The 17,115-nt window shown below is 35.9% G+C and overlaps 1 long non-coding RNA gene across 3 annotated transcripts in view; it reads right to left on the bottom strand.

Annotated features, from left to right (window-relative positions):
• Positions 1 to 17,115, bottom strand: part of LOC136834318 (uncharacterized) — a 453,859-nt gene that overhangs the window by 315,277 nt on the left and 121,467 nt on the right. For all 3 annotated transcript variants that reach the window (XR_010851739.1, XR_010851736.1, XR_010851737.1), the window contains exon 2: positions 7,496 to 7,537. This is a non-coding gene — a long non-coding RNA (uncharacterized lncRNA). The remainder of the gene's footprint in view (positions 1 to 7,495; positions 7,538 to 17,115) is intronic.

The raw sequence follows: 17,115 nt of genomic DNA, 5'->3' as shown, positions 1-17,115 counted from the left end.
GTTAGCATCCTCATCCCAAAACAGAATTGCATAACACCTGGCATCTCTCTCTCTCTCACAACACACAATATATATATATATATATATATATATATATATATATATATATATATATATATATATATATATATATATATATATTCACTCTCACCCTCAATACTTTCCTTGACCACATTTGGGATCTTATTTTTGTGGAAGACTGTTAGACTAGATCTAATACTTTATCTCATTCCAAAAGAGGTAAGCACGTCATAGATAGCCTAATTATAAAAAATAATGATGCACTTTACACATACTACTACTTATAACAATAATGATAACAGTAAGTCTCTTTCAGCTTGGCGGAATAGCCTGAAGAAGAAAATAACCTCATTACAGTAATTCTGTGAAAAGATGAAATCATTTTGTACGACCTTACAAGTAACGCTCACGAAAGAAAAACAAACAAGCTTCTCATAGTGAGTCTTTACGATTGTACTTGTATTTGAAATACAAAGTATCAAACTTACTAAACTTTCATTCTCTCATTTACGTATAAAACGGAATCTTGAATAATACTTCAAGGGCAAGACCCGTTTCTGAAATTAAATAAGAGGAGTAATTTCTTACATCCCGGAATTCGGAGATTTGCATTATACTTGATATTTCGTAATTTACGACCTAATTACAATTAATTCAAGCCAATGCATTATTGTTTTACTATGCAACTGTCTCTATGAAAATAGAGTTATATATGTGTGTGTATGCATACATGCATAAATATATACACACTATATGTAATATTACATATATGTATATATATGTATATATATACAATAAATATATATATATATATATATATATATACATATATATATATATATATATATATATATATATATATATATATATATATATATATATATATATATATATATATATACCTGCTCATTCGTCATTTTTGACTGTGTGTAGAAGATCATGGTAAATAATTTCCGTTTTGTTGAACCAAGCAAAAACTTATAGGGATCGTTGCATTGTCAGCATTGAGTCTGACAATATCATAACTTGTACTTATTACCCAAATACTCCGAATAGAACACACGCCAAACTCCGTACTGAATGAGGTTACCTTAATAAGTATAACAATTGCTTCTCTAGGGATTTTCTTCTCCCCAAAAAGCTTGCGCAATGCACTTACGGCCTTCTCCATAAGTGGATGAGAACACAAATAGGTTGTTGAAGCACATACGCCAGAAATTATGTGTAATACATTACTTTTTTCTTTTAACTGAATTGGCTTTCATGAAATTTTAACGCGAAATCATTACATTTCTTCATTCCAAAGGCCGTTAGGCGTGACTCGACCCAAATAAGTACATGACTGCATTACCATCATTGGCAGTAAATAACGTTCAATGTTATCCTAAATCCCCACGTCAATTAGAAAAATATACCCGATCATGACCGTTTATAAATAATAAGCATGCATGGATGTACGTGCCTGCGTAAGTTATAAATAAGACCATATTTTCCTACTGATTTTTTATACCTACATACGTACACAGATACGTCCATGTTTTCCTACTGGGAGAGTTACCATTTAAGTGAGTATCACGTTGATGGTATCTCTTTGCAGACTATCGGGGATTCAAACAAGAGCCGTATAGCAAAAAGCCTATCCTCAGCATCGGTGGAGAAACGGCAGAAATGCCAATGGTATGATTCATAATCACCAGGCGGACGCAGCTCAGACGTTGCAAAATGAAAAGGTTGATTACCTAGTTACCGGTACAATGAGAGGGAGGAACTGGCAGAGTCGAGTGCTGATGCCAACGGATTGCGTGAAGCGAACGCGTCCGGAACGCGATCACCGACACCCTTTGTGTTTGCCGTTCCGGAGGTGATAATCTGAAATAAAGACACTTTAATTGGATACCCAAACCCCTTTAATGCGTCCGATGACCTTTTCAGGAAGAAGCTCTGTCGTGAAGATCGTTTGGTTCCTCGATGGGGGACGAAAACCGGTTTGGCCATTTCTCTCTGGGGCCGTTTTGAAATGAGAGATTCCGATCGCGAATTTGATTTCGAAACTCGAAACTGATGGAGGGTCTCGATGTAATGTACTTTCCTGTGTAACCCAATCAATTTTAATTAACGAGCTCGGAGAAAAAAATTCCCCCCCTCTTTCCCTCCACAAAAACCGAACTATGGCTCAGTGAGGGCGTTCATTGGTCACTCTTCAACCGTCTAGCCTCGGCGGACCCGCCCACTCAAGCGGTGCGACCAATCAGGCTTAAATCAAGAAATGTCGGGCATTTACATAATGTGACTTTTACGTCTATGGCTCGGCCCCTGTCACACACTATCAATCACAAGATCAGGAGTTCCGCTGACGTGGCCACGTCAGAAGTGAGACGGTACCTCCTTCCAGACTTTACATGTCTTTAACAAGACGTGCGACATAGAAGTCCACTCTTTTCATTCGTTATCGGCTCTTTAAGAGCGACGGGAAATGCCACTGTCGCAAAGGGTGTCACGACCCTCAGCCGAACCTGTATGGAGGTAATGCCCAAGGGCTTACTCATAGGGCAAGTCCTAAAGAGTTCGGGGTTGGTGGCCATTAAAGAGAAATTTGGGGAATAGGAATCGATGTTGAAAGTATTAGGCGTGCTTGTCTTCGTACAATTCATGGTCAAAGGGAAGTTCCGTTTATTGTTCTTTACATAAATAGTCTTTTACTCTTGAAATAGGTTTTGTCTAATATTATGAAACTTAATCACCTACCCATATTCCACTTATCAGGAATATCCAACAGTCTCTAGCGGATCCAGAAAAATTTCAAGGGGGCCACCAATTTTCACATTATACATACACATATATATATAATATATATATACATATATATATATGAGTATTATTATTATTATCATTTACATGTATGTGTATTATTATTATTATTATCATCATTAAGATTAGTTATTATTTTTTTCTCAAAATATTATTATTAAATCTTCAGTACTATTATTTTGTCATTATTTTTTATGGGGGGAGCACGTGCCCATGTGTCCACCCCCAGCCCCCCCGGATCCGCTAGTGGTCTCTCTTCAAGTTCAGTCAGATTCAACAGTGTCGAAAATATATTTCATGTTAATTATTCTTTTGAATGATACATCACAGCGTTGGGCCCATCATTCACGGCATTTGTGCTTACGAGATTTCTCTTTGACTGGTCTGAGCGTAATCAGCTTTTCTGATTCGGCACTGATTCTGGAAACCTTAAAACCTCAACCGTTGCACTTTACTACAACCTGTTAAAAAAAATAAAGATCAAAATAACAAGTCTGATCGTTTCATTTATTATATCGGTGATTGTTCTCATTCTAAGCATGGAGCAAAGATAAAGAATAATTTTGTAACTTTACCCCTAATGTCACCTAGATTAACTAACATTCCGAAAAAATTAATTTCAACATATAATATTTTTAACACACAAAAGTATCTGATATATTTCAGAGTCAATGCAGTAACAATGTTACCAAAATTTTGGCAGAAATTTTGACGGTATGAGTATACCATTATCCATGTCTTAGTACACAAACATTTCATGAAATTCTGCGGTATATGAGGCGCGAGAATAGTTTCCACAACACACTTGTTGAAAGGAAAAGAGATTTTGCATAAAGGAATCGGAATGAGACGTCAGTATGCAAGCCTGACGCTGATGCAAATTGAAGTGTCAGCGCACAACCATATACAACTGATACACAAAGAAGTAAATTATCCACAAAAAAGAAAACCTTTCAACGCAAAAATTCACATTTTCCTCAAAACGTTTCTTCCATGACTAAGCTGTTCTCTCTCTCTCTCTCTCTCTCTCTCTCTCTCTCTCTCTCTCTCTCTCTCTCTCTCTCTCTCTCTCTCTCCTGAACCGGTAGGAAACCAAATTTGGCATCCGTTAAAATCTTAAGGAATGCAAAACTGTGCCCTGTTTACATTTCATATTCCGACATTGTTATACTCGTTGAGATTTACTTATTCTTCTAAAAAAAATTTTTGAATATAATCGCGAATCAAAACGCTAACATTTTCCTCAAACGGCTTAAATTTCTTTCGTCTATCTATCCAATTCTCATGTTATATCTAAAGCCTCAATTCTGTTTCCCGGTATTCGTGGCAATTCTATAAGTTAGTCTGTGAGGCCGCAGAAAAAACAGGTCAAGAGAGAGGTAAACTGTAAGTAAATGCACTCTGAACTTTAATTTCTTTTGTTTTTCTTTTAACTGACCGCGTTCATATGCATATTAATAGTAGGTCATTGCTCACCAACGCTGCCTATTGATGCATTGCGCAAACTCTGGCGTATATATATTAGAAAATGAAACTGTCAACTGTTTGGAAGCCAGTTGACATAAACGTACAGTTTGTGCTCTTTTAAAAATGACCTTTCATAAATTTTCAATTTTACTAGAGTCAAATTAATTACCCGATTGAAAACTTATGTACTACGTAAGGAAAATAGACATAAACTATAAGGCCATATCAGTTAAGACACACTGACAAAGTTGTCAAATTCATAAAAGAACATTTCTAAATTCTAAATCATTGCCCGTCCCAGCAAGAGCCAGACTCCCAAAGCTAATGTAATTTCAGTCCATGTCCTCGTTCCGCTGTTATTTTTACTGCTCAATGAAAGCAAGCTTTGGCATGCAAATTTATTTAACGTCCTCAGTAATAGGCAATGCGTACATTAGAATATTAAACCTTTGTGCTACGTCTCTGCTCTCTCGAAGGCAGAGTTAATTACAATACTTGAAATTAGCAGCAACTTCTTCCCGTTTCACCGACTCTTTCTCGCACAAAAGAAAAATTATGGCGCTCTTGAAGAAGTCAGCTTTCACTGCTCGAACATCGTCGTTTGAGATGAGGAAACGTACGGAGGATTTCAAATTACTACTGGTCTTCGGGAGAGAGCATCAGGTATCAAATGGAGCTTGCGCTTAGATATCTGAAGTTACGTTAATTATATTTTGCATTTTGGTAACTGTTCAGATACGGTGAAAACGCTTCTTATCGAAAACACGGGGCTTTAAAATGATCGGAAACGTTACCGTTAGGGGCTGTAAATGTATCACATGTAATTATATAACTGTTTGCAGATAATCTTTTGTATACAGGTATCTGTACTAAAGTCAAAATCATGTTCGTATACAGGTATTTGTACTGAAGTAAAAATTATTTTTGTATATAGGTATCTGTACTAAAAGTAAAAATTATGCTTGTATTCAGGTATCTGTACTAAAGTCAAAATTATATTTATATACAAGTATCTAAAGTCAAAATCAGGTTCATGTACAAATATCCGTGCTAAAGTGAAAATTATATTTATAAACATTTATCTGCATTAAATTCGAAATCATTTTTATATACAGGTATCTGTACTGAAGACAAAATTATGTTTATATACACGTATCTGTACTAAAGTCAAAATTATGTTTGTTAACAGGTAACTGTCCTAAAGTCAAAATTATATTTCTACACAGGTATCTGTGCTAGACTCAAAATTATGCTTATGAACAGATACCTGTACTAAAAGTCAAAATTAAAACAGCCTAAAATCCTATAAAGAGAAATACTAAGTCACTTCGACCTCGCAACCCCAAAATAACTTGTTCCTACAACTTTCAACCGTTTTATGTATACAGTCGATGACTCGAAGTCTGCACTGAGACAGGACTCACGACATGTTAACTGACCTAATGAAGAGGAGGCTTTCGTAATCTTGACGTCTTTTGCCAGACATACATAATGTAGATCTTCTGAGGCTTCTTCTTGGCATTTATTTGCTTTCTCTTCTTAAGAACTGGCGAGTTGGCTACAGCTGATATTAAGCTGCGACTATAAAGCTGAATTTTACAAATGCTCTTCTCTTACATTTTGTTTTCAAAGCTTCTATTTCGCACACTTTTATGATAAAAGGAGCAAAATTGGGAACTTGAACGGTGGAAAAATTATTATTATTTTTATTATTATTATTCAGAATATCAACTCTCTTCATATAGAACAAGCCTACAGCCGTTGACTTGAAATGCAAGCTTCCAAAGAATATGGTGTTCGTTTTGAAGATATTACTTACGAAAATAGGATAAAAAAGAATAAAATAAAAAAATTAATGTTTTTGGATGATGAAAACCAGGATAAAGACTACATGTAAGATCAAATCCTACGGTATAAAGAAACGAGAGATTTTTCCTTCACACAGAAGAATCAGCCTGATTATGCTAATAATCTAAGCGCCAAATGAAGAGGGACCCACGGATGCGGAATATGAGAAAATCGCAATGACAACGCCATCTTCGTTCTTAGATGCATGAAACTATTTATCTTGGAATCTTTCAGTTACCTGTCTTTCGGGACACCTGAACATGGCGTGGAGGGCTAGCGGTAACCTCGTTCTTCACCATGTGTGGGGTCCCACCAGGGATGGGCGAGTTTCTTCAAATAATTCCCTATTGAGATTCGAGGATTCCAGTAAAAAATCGCGTTAAAATATTGTTAGGTAGAAGTGAAAAGGACTTTGTGGTTCAAAAATACCGTAATATGATTAAATACTTTCTGAAAATTTGTGTTACGGTCAGAAATGTATTTAGCAATAAATCACTTATATATATATATATATATATATATATATATATATATATATATATATATATATATATATATATATATATATATATATATATATATATATATATATATATATATGTGTGTGTGTATGTATGATATATATATATATATATATATATATATATATATATATATATATATATATATATATATATATATATATATAAAATAACAACTAGGATTAACATATATTGTCTTTCAATACAGGGTTATGGAATTCATTGTTACCGCTATCTGAAGCTGGTCCCACTGGTATGATATCGACTCTACGATTTTACTTTTATGTCCATTTAGGCTTGGGAACAGTTTACAACCTACAGTGTAAACCTTAACTGCGTCAGGGTCTAGCTTATGATAAGAGCTGAAGGAAGTGTCTAGAATCGCTATGTATTAAGCATCTGTAAACTTGAAAAACTGAATCACATCAGTAGTCATTACAGTATGGATGCTCACGCGCATTCACATTAAACATGAAACATACAAAAATGGATATGAATACATACAAATGCAGAGAAGAATTTACATGCACATCAAAAATACTTAAGTATATGCTATATATATACATATATATATATATACAGACACATCTACAAATCCTTAAGTATATGATATATATATATATATATATATATATATATATATATATATATATATATATATATATATATATACATATATACACACATCCACAAACACACATCCACAAATCATAAGTACATGCTACACACACACACAAACATATATATATATATATATATATATATATATATATATATATATATATATATATATATATATATATATATACACATAAAACGAGTGCACATACCTGTTTGTGAAAATAGAAGAGTCGAGGGACTTGCACCGAGATCTGAAGGAGAAAATAAATGAACACCAATTAGGCACAGAGAGGATAACTAAAGCACTGTCAATGGTCCCTTTATGAATGGAAAATTGGATCAGGGAAAAGGGAAATTAGAATGGAAGTGAAAAGAACATGATATTATGCCCTACAAAAAAAAAATGTTTATAGCCTCAGCAATGCATTCTGTGGTAAGTACAAATACTTTGAACAAAATATATTTTTTTCGTCATAAACCTATTTCTCTTAGGAAAGGGTAGCGCTACAAGGATACATTTCTCTGCTTTCTCCTGAAATTTCGACGCGTCAAGTTTCTAGGCTCAGGACGTTTTCTGAAACCCACCAGACTCATTTGTAGCTGGGTGGACTACTAGGCGATACCTCCAGTCAAGGTCATTTATATATATATATATATATATATATATATATATATATATATATATATATATATACATATATAATATATAATATATATATATATATTTATAAATATATACGTATACATCTATATGTGTATATATACATATAATGTATATATAATTACATATATATATTATATATAATAATATATACATATATTTTATATGTGTATATATATATTACATGTATATATATATTTGTAATTATTATACATAATATTCGTATTCATGAATGATTAGTCCGAAAATAGGGACCGCACAAACTGATCAATTGCAGTGAAACAATGCAAATGTAAAAGAACAGTTTTCCTGTTTTTGAAAAAAAACACGCCGATGAAAAAGATTTTATAAGGATCTTGTCGGGACTTGAGAAAAACCCTCACACACATTCCTACACCAGAAAGAGGTTCATGTTTACTGATTTGGCTATCAACTCCCAAAGATCAGCCTGGGAAGTTGTATTTTGAATGTAATTTAGCATCTGTAATTATGTATCATCCGTATCATAACTGTGTGTAAGAGTAAAATGAAGGGCAAACCCGATCTCTCTCTCGCTCTGTCTCTCTCTCTCTCTCTTGCTTTAAATGAAGATAGTTTTTCTGATATTGTAATCAGTATCACAGACTTAAAATATCTTGGCTGTATATCATTTACTATCTTATGGCAAAAAAAAAAAAAAAAACAATTGCCATTTGTCCGGGTACACTTTCAAAAACAATTTTCCCGGCAAAACAGACATAACTCTTAAAAAAAAAATTTTTCGGCAAAACAGAAATAACTTTTCAAAACCAACTTTTCCGGCAAAACAGAAATAACGTTAAAGTCCTCAAATTGCAAAGTTCTAAACCTTAATGGAAAATGACTCATCACGACGGCTTGTGACTCAGAGAGAAAACCTCAGGCGGAAGATTTGATGTCCACGAGACCAGAAACAGAACAGTCGACAAAGCCTCATGTCACAGCGCGATATCGCATCAAGTGTTCGACTATTCTGAGGTAACGACTCACTTAAAATAACAAAGGTTGTTCAGATCGACTGGGGGCTGAAGCATCGTCGTCGACTAATTCTGCTCCGAGTCGAGAGTCCAGAAAATTGACAAATACAGATTGGGTGATCAGGTCTAAAACTTATTTATGACCCCTCAGCCGCATCAAATTGACTTTCAAAGTAGTTGATTGGCCAATTTCCTTGAGGTTCTTGTGCGCCCGATTGTAGATGGCACCGATAGGAGGAGCAGAGTGTGGCTTAAAAAGCAATGTTCGATCACCAATTTTTGCAAATCCCTACTCAGCTGTTGTTGCAAGCTGTTAGAAGCCAAAATAGACCAAGGCCTGAAAATTGGGAAAAAAAAACTTGGGTCAATAATGATTTTATTAGCTGCAGACAGTTAACTGGTCTTAATATGGGTGCCAGAACTAGTAGCAGTAGTATCAGTCCTATCATAACTGACGGGTTATCCTGTTTTATGGCCTATTAGCGAACAGAAGTATTATTGGCGGATCTATTTCTTACCTCAAGCGCTAATGAGACTCGGCTCGGGCTTAAAAATTCCTGAGGAAGAAAGTGGCCGCCATGGCCTCGATTATTAATTTTCGAGACACTCAACTTTTTCCACAAACATCCTAATTGAATAAAAAGAAGCAGAGCCATAGCACATACGTGGTAATTATGAACTAGTTCGAGTGACCTCCGTGCAAAAACAAAAGAGACGCTCATCCATCATGACATTTCATCTGGTGGTGCAGTTGTGAGCGAGGTCTGGATATTCATATATTCTGTTCACGTTGGTTATTAGTCTCCAATATCCGCAGTGTGAGTCCTTTCACTCGCGGGAGAAGCCCATCTCCTACCAATCCCCGAAGACACTTACACAAAAAATGAGGAACACAAAAAGTAAGAACAATAGGTTGGTAAAAACACTAATTTCCCAAGGAACACTTATTTACTGCTTCGTGGGAATGTGGATCACACTCTTGATGAAAAAACGTTGCTTAGGGGAGAGCGATGCAAACAAAAAGGCAGAGCATTAATATTCAACGAGGTATTGTTTGAAGACGACGAACACAACGATGCAAGCTGTATAAAATATAACTACACCAAAGCAGAATGCAGAATAAATCACCGTTCAAACTAATAATAGTGAACCATTCAGTTCTACCCGGCGAATGACCCTCTATTTCTTTCTTCTGCTTAATGACTGAGGCATGGAAACATATCTGCTCTGAATAACATTTGGAGTAATTGGTCTTAACAGACCAACTAACAATGCATCGTCAAAACGCCGGCATTTTTCATACGGCATTTGTTAGTTTTCCAATAACGGAGTTTGATAATGCCTCTTGCCTTCGAAATATATTGGAAACAATCAGCAACTTCATTGTAACAGACAGCAATAAATGTACATGAAATATGGCGTCCATGTAGCGATGAATCAAAGTCAGGACAGTCATTGTGAACTTTAGAAACGAATGAGAAGCCGAAGTGAAAAATTAATTGGTTTCTCTGAAGTTCGTTTCTAAGAGGTTGACGGATAGCAAGGAGATCCCCACTCCTGTTTTCTCCCTTTTATGAGAAGTCTGTGCTACGTGAGGGTCTGCAGCCAGCGAATTAATTACCAGAATACAGAAGCCGCGACCGCACTGACTTCAGCAAGAAAATGATCGAATACCTTCAACTTACCCATCCGTGACCGAGGCTCTAAACCAGACACTTCGTAGAAACCTCTTTTCTCCCTAGGAACCCCCTAACTTCATCTCCTCTGAACCCCCTCGAACCCCTTTAACGACCGACCTCCTCCTAAAACTCATCCCAGTTTTCTGTACCTCTTAAAAAAAAAAAGGTCGGTGAGCTTTTGTATACCGGCCAGGTGTGTTGTTGTTTAGCTCAGGCTTCTTACCTCGATCCATTTTTATGCAAGGTGGATAAAGTTATTAGATGTCCCTTTAATCAGCCCGTATTTTCTTTGGGAAGAGCGTCACCTGACACCTGATAGGCTCCTTGACTATCTCTATCTCTGCTGAATGGGTTTTACTGTCATTCATGAAGCTGGCACCGAATTTTTTTTTCTCACATACCACGTATGACATTTCAGGTGCTTGCAATGGCCTCCATCTTCGATTTTTCACAAACGTAGTCTTGATGCACTTCTTCAGTTGTAAAAATATCATTTGTCTTAAATTTTAGTTAAGATTTCTAAATGCCCTATCGTCAAGATCATTACCTCAAAGAAAAATGTTCGTGTTACCACATCTGAGCGGTAGCTTTTGACTTTAAAAACTTCCACCGTACTTATTTTGATTATGCTGGAGGATTCAGTTTCACTGATACTTAACAAAAAATTAATTTACGATCCCCGAAACAAAGCTTCAGTAATTTACGATTTCAAATTCTGACCGCAGATTAAATTTCATTTCCTTTTCATAATTAACTTGGAAAATCTTGGAAATGCTGAGAGTCATACTTATCCGCCTGTAGTATCCCATACTGACGCCCATCACAAGAAAAAATAAAATTATATATAAGAATGTGCATCATAAATTGTCTTATTATCTAGATGCCTGTTGCCATTTTGAAGGTGTTTGCATTAATGAAGTATAAACGCTCAGAGGCACCTGAGTGCTAATTAGCCCTAAGTTAGACAAGGTGAGAAGGAGACTGGGTTCGAACATCTGCGCATCTCTTCAAAAGATCAACAACGGCGCAGGGTAAAATCGTAAATTCGTTCTTCTTGTTTTCGTCCCACCAACTCAATTGGGGCATCGGGTGAAAGTAAACATTATAAGTGATCTCTTGGCATTCTTGCCAGACTTTGTTTATTCTTGAACTAAAAAAAGGGGGTTTTCGTGTGTGTGTGTGTGTGTGTGTGTGTGTGTGTGTGTGTGTGTGTGTGTGTGTGTGTGTGTGTGTGAGAGAGAGAGAGAGAGAGAGAGAGAGAGAGAGAGAGAGAGAGAATACAACTTAATCTGACTAGTGTACCCTTGCGGCTGCAAGTGCACTTCGGAATATCCATTATTTATGTAAATCAGAGCAACATGTATGCATATGATATAGCAAAGTTGGCATTGCAAGTACGAATTTGCAGGGCCATTAATCCCGGGTAATATGTTGCGTGGATGTTTATGCACCACTCAACAAGCATTTATGGCCGGCAGATAAATTTTTACCACGAATGTACGATGAAACGTATTGTCATTAGCGAGGTGCGTAAAACTTCCGAGCCAGGGGAACGTAAGTTAATTGGCACCCGGGTGCCAAATTCGTGTTCGCAATGGCATCAATTCTAGGCTATCCCGGGAACGTTGGATGAACAGTAATTTACAAAGATACCTCAAAAGTTAATTATATAACAATAGAGAATTAGGCTATTATAGAAGCCTTTTAAGATTTACGACTAATTTTCGCTTTTACTTACTATAAAGCACCAATAAAATACTTTCATATTTAAATGTATTTTTCTCTCTCCATTCTCATTACCGGAAAGTAATGAAGAAATGTGCCTAACACATTTCTTCATTACTTATCGGGAACGAAAGCGATATATGTTGCATAAAAAAACCTATAGCCGAGATGAGATCAGATGAGTCGGCATAATTTTCATAAACCAGAACACAGCGGATGACTTTTGAAAGAAAAAAAAAATTCTTTGAATGTGCAGCAATTCTGAAGTGCCTCATCTCAGGGTTCTTTAATCCCAAATTCTAACAATAAAATGAATCTTTTTTTTTCCCCTTCGCCAAGGTAGATTATTAAAACTGTGGCCATATTTTTTTCTAAAAAATAATCTGTCCAAACGGTATATATGTCAGTCATATCTTGCAAAAAAATTTTACTTAACCAAATAGTTTTGTATAAAAAATACTCGCCGTAATTACTGAGATGAATAAACAACTGGATAACTGCAAGCACTTCTGTTACTTAGTGTCAGGTGATTTCAGGGATCAGAGAACACTTCAGCTGAGGAGACTCGGTTCTCGAAACCATTGCTCCACATCGAGGACGTATTTAATGTGTCCCTAAATTACCAGATGAGTTGATCATGTTTAAGGGGACCGAGAAGAAATGGCGGGGTGTCTCATCAAATTTAAGAGATACCCGAGATTTGGGGCGTGAAATGGTAACAAGAGCGAACCATTTCACTAGCTATTTTCCCTAAATAAAAAAATAAGGCTCAAAATGATGTGAAATTCCAGTGCAGTAAAAGAAATCACCAAGCCTCTTCACCTGAATATTTGCACACTAAGCAAGTCAAGCCAAGAAAATATCATGGATGATACAGACATGATTTATGAAAAGAGAGCAGAGCAAAGTTGGCCTTTTACCCATCCAAAATGGAACATTTCATTTAATAACTCAGCAGTTCAAAAGTTGCAGCACTTACAGGAGTCTTTCTGTCGAGGCAGTTCCAGTCTCAAAGCGTACGCAAAATCCATCAAGAAACTAAAACATAACATCAGAATCTTAATTGGGTAGCCATTGTGAAGAAACTCAGCCATGACCCAAAATAAAGTTTGACATAAGGGCACCAATTTGGCCTTTAGAGTTTGTTTAATATATTGGGAATGAAGCTTGCAGCAGACCTAATTAGGGCCTGCTGCAAGTGACTATGGGTCACTCTGATGCTTGGTCAGAAAGTGGAGTGAGTAGGCAAACAGAATTCCCTAAAAAGATAAATTAATAAATAAGGAAAAAGGGCCCCATCTGATTGTATGTCGTTACGTTCATGATACATCTATCTAAAAAAAAAAGTTTCTTAGAAAGCAGTCAATGCAACTTACATGAGAATACAGGTATTTAATTCATTATTCATTCAAAGCAAACAGATGTTGAGCCAAAGCTTTTTTTTTTTGACACAAACTTCTTCACAGAGCAGGAAAATTAACCCATCTGCAGATATCTTGCGAAAATCATGAAAAACTAAGCTGGCAAACCATATGAATAAATCATGAGCAGCGGTGAAATTTAACATCCACAGATCGTGAACGGTTAAATTTAGGGTCAATAAGTCGTGAAAATTAGCGAAATCTTGTTCTTACCAATGATTAACGCCATGTAAAGGAACGAACTTATAATCAAATGGTAATAATGCAAGATGTGCACGCCGACTAGTTGAGTGATATGGATATTATGCATTAGCCTCCCTGTTTTACAAGTCTGCAGTCAGCAATCCAAGGATCAGTCGATAACTTATATACTGCTTTAGTTTGTTCTTTTTAATGCTAAAACATATAACATCTAGACATATGCCTGTGTTTGTAAATATGTATGTCATACACCTTCACCTGCACCTACCCCTACACACACACACACACCCATATATATATGTATATATATAAATTTGACTCACAACGGGACCGAACCCCGGTCTTTCAAGTGAGTGTCCAAATTCCCATGTGTTCATTTCCATATATATATGTGTGTACCCACACATATACAGTGTATATATGTGTGTGTGTGTGTGTGTGTGTGTACGTAAGCCTTAAATCCGGATAATATCTTTAGAGGCAAACCCACGGAGGCCTTGATAATAGCCTCACGGAAATCGACTTATCTTTACAGTTTAAGCATATTCACTGGTTATAAAGACATACTTCGACAAATAGCTGCTTAATTTGAAAATATGTATCATATAAATTGCGAGACTACACGAAATTGATAGTTACAAGTAACTAACAATTACAAAATTATGAAAAGTTATGCTACGGAATTCTAAAAGGGAGAAAACAAAACCAATTTTCTGAGTTGCTTGTTTATTAGATTCACTTGGATTAAGCTACTCTTAGTGACGATAGCTAGTGTTATATTCAGTTCTTCTCTTGTATTGTCGTTGATACGCTGATTCTTTTTTTTTTTTTTTTGCATTCCGCTCAATTTGAACTTTATAACCACACCCTTGCACATTTCCCCAGCATTCCACAAACTAATCAGTACGTATCGTAAATCTTACAACTCATAACTGCAAGTAAAATAATCCTTCACTACGCGAATGAAAAGCCACACCTAACCTTATGAAGTGAAAATACTAAAAAAAAAAAAAAGCTCTGCATCAGCTTGCTCGTCCCCATCATAAGTAACGAATGCAAAAGGCGAATTTCAAACAAAATGAGGCAGAAGACTGTCTGATATTTTACCCGTGAGAGACGAGAGCATGTCGAAAATCACCATGACCCATCAGAGGTCTTGTAATCAACGTCCAGCTTCATTATCTCTCCGGCATCGAAGGAAATTCTAAGGGGGGAATTTACTAGCTTGGTTACCCCATCTATTCACACTAATGAGAGAGTATTAATTTGAGCTATTTTTACTAGACTGTTATTCTGCTTACATCTCACGTGTTTTCCTTGTGAAATGTTGCAGAGTTTTCTTCTTTCTCTTTTTCCCCGTTTTTCTGCTTTATTCGCTTTATTGTCCATAATTCTATGCTACGTCAGTGTCCAGTATAATCACCCAATTTCCTGCCCCACCGTCTGTTTGACACTCGGCCGGCCGAGGTATGTTAGTTAGAACGAATGAGTTCAAAACACCAAACCAGTTTGTCTGAGTACAAGGGAAATAACTTACCTGAATAAAACGGTTTTCCTCCAGTAAAAACCTAAAAACCTGACTTTATGGTAAGGAAACGCATACCAAACCAGTGTTAATTAATTCATGTGGTCGACAACCTTATGAAAAATGTAGCTGCATGAACTTCCACAAAATCAAGTTTTATCAAGTTCATCGAGTTACCTTATAATAACGGTTGATCAAATACTGAACATGATGGAAATCTTATATAAAAAGAAACATTTGCAAAGCATCGGAAGCTCCAAAATTGCGTCACATACTTTCTGAAAGGAAAAACCGAAACTAAAAGAAAAACTGCAAAACACAGTTGTACCCTTAACCAGTTCATTGGTGGCACCGTACTATCAACATGATCTCTTTATACAAACAAGGCAGACAGCTTACGAATAATGCAGTATTACCATATGAAGCACTATCAATACATCCAATTATAGACTAATATTTACTATCATCAACAGGCAGTTATTCTGAGCGCCCCCAAAACTGGACCTTGGCCTCTGCTCAGTTTTCACTGCATATTTTGACAAACAAAGGTGGCATTTTAAGAAACCAACAGCAGCGGAGCCTAACAAATCAGCGTAATGCGATTTACTACTAAGGAAGAACTTTTCGCAACCAGGTCAAGGGCAAGAAAAAGCATTTCTCTTTCGAAGAGTCGGTTAATTCGATCTCTTACGTTTTTGTGGATTTTGACTGGCAGTGACTCGCTAAATTTCATATCTGGGTAAAATGTGGAATATCTGTTCTTGAAGTCTTGCGACCCAATAACCAAGTTCAAAGTACCATGCCAAATCAAGGGATAGATTTTAGTTAAATTACATCAACAAACATTCCTTTTCTTAAATGATATAATGCACCGTTATCAGATGTAAACAAAAAAATAAACCTTCCCTTGGGCGGTAACCTTCTGCACCGCACAGCGATAGATAATACGGCCCCAACACCCCAGTAAAAAAAAAAAATACAAATAAAAAAGTCTCAGGAGGCAACGAATTAAAAAGAGAAAGGGGAGATGAAGCGATAGAAACAAGGTAATAAACGCTTTCCTTTATTCCTCAGAAAAAGTGCATGGAGGCTGAGTCATCGTATGAAAATTTTCCTTTTAAAATGAAACTGATAGTTTGAATCAACTGTTTGTAAATGAAAGAGCTCACTTTTTTTTTCTTTACATTCCATTCAGAGCATTAAGAAGTTTTTATACACATTCACTTGACCACAGAATATCGAAATGTTATAAAAAAAAAAACTAGTATACAACTCTTAAAAGGTTTTCCCTACAGATAAGTCATGACTAACAAGCATGAAATAGAAGATCTGGGAATGCGAAAACATCTCACCAGCCAAAAAGATAAACGCAAAGACTAAACAGCCCAAAGAAAATTTTATAAACAAACATTGTAGTTGCCATGCAATTCATTTTGTGGACAAAGTTTACGGATTTTTCTTATATTAAAAGGAGAGTACACTTGTTTACTTACAACTTTTGCTCATGGTACTGAGGATAGTGAGGCGAAGTTGCACTGGTTGATGAACGCGGGCTAATATCTTAGAATAGAGTGAGTGATCATTGAAAATGATTGTGATTAGAATTCCGGACAGCAAATATT

This window comes from Macrobrachium rosenbergii, chromosome 53 (assembly GCF_040412425.1).
Source record: "Macrobrachium rosenbergii isolate ZJJX-2024 chromosome 53, ASM4041242v1, whole genome shotgun sequence".
Lineage (NCBI taxonomy): Eukaryota > Metazoa > Arthropoda > Malacostraca > Decapoda > Palaemonidae > Macrobrachium > Macrobrachium rosenbergii.
Note: the sequence above shows the minus strand (reverse complement) of the source record. Positions and strands in the feature narration are given on the sequence as shown.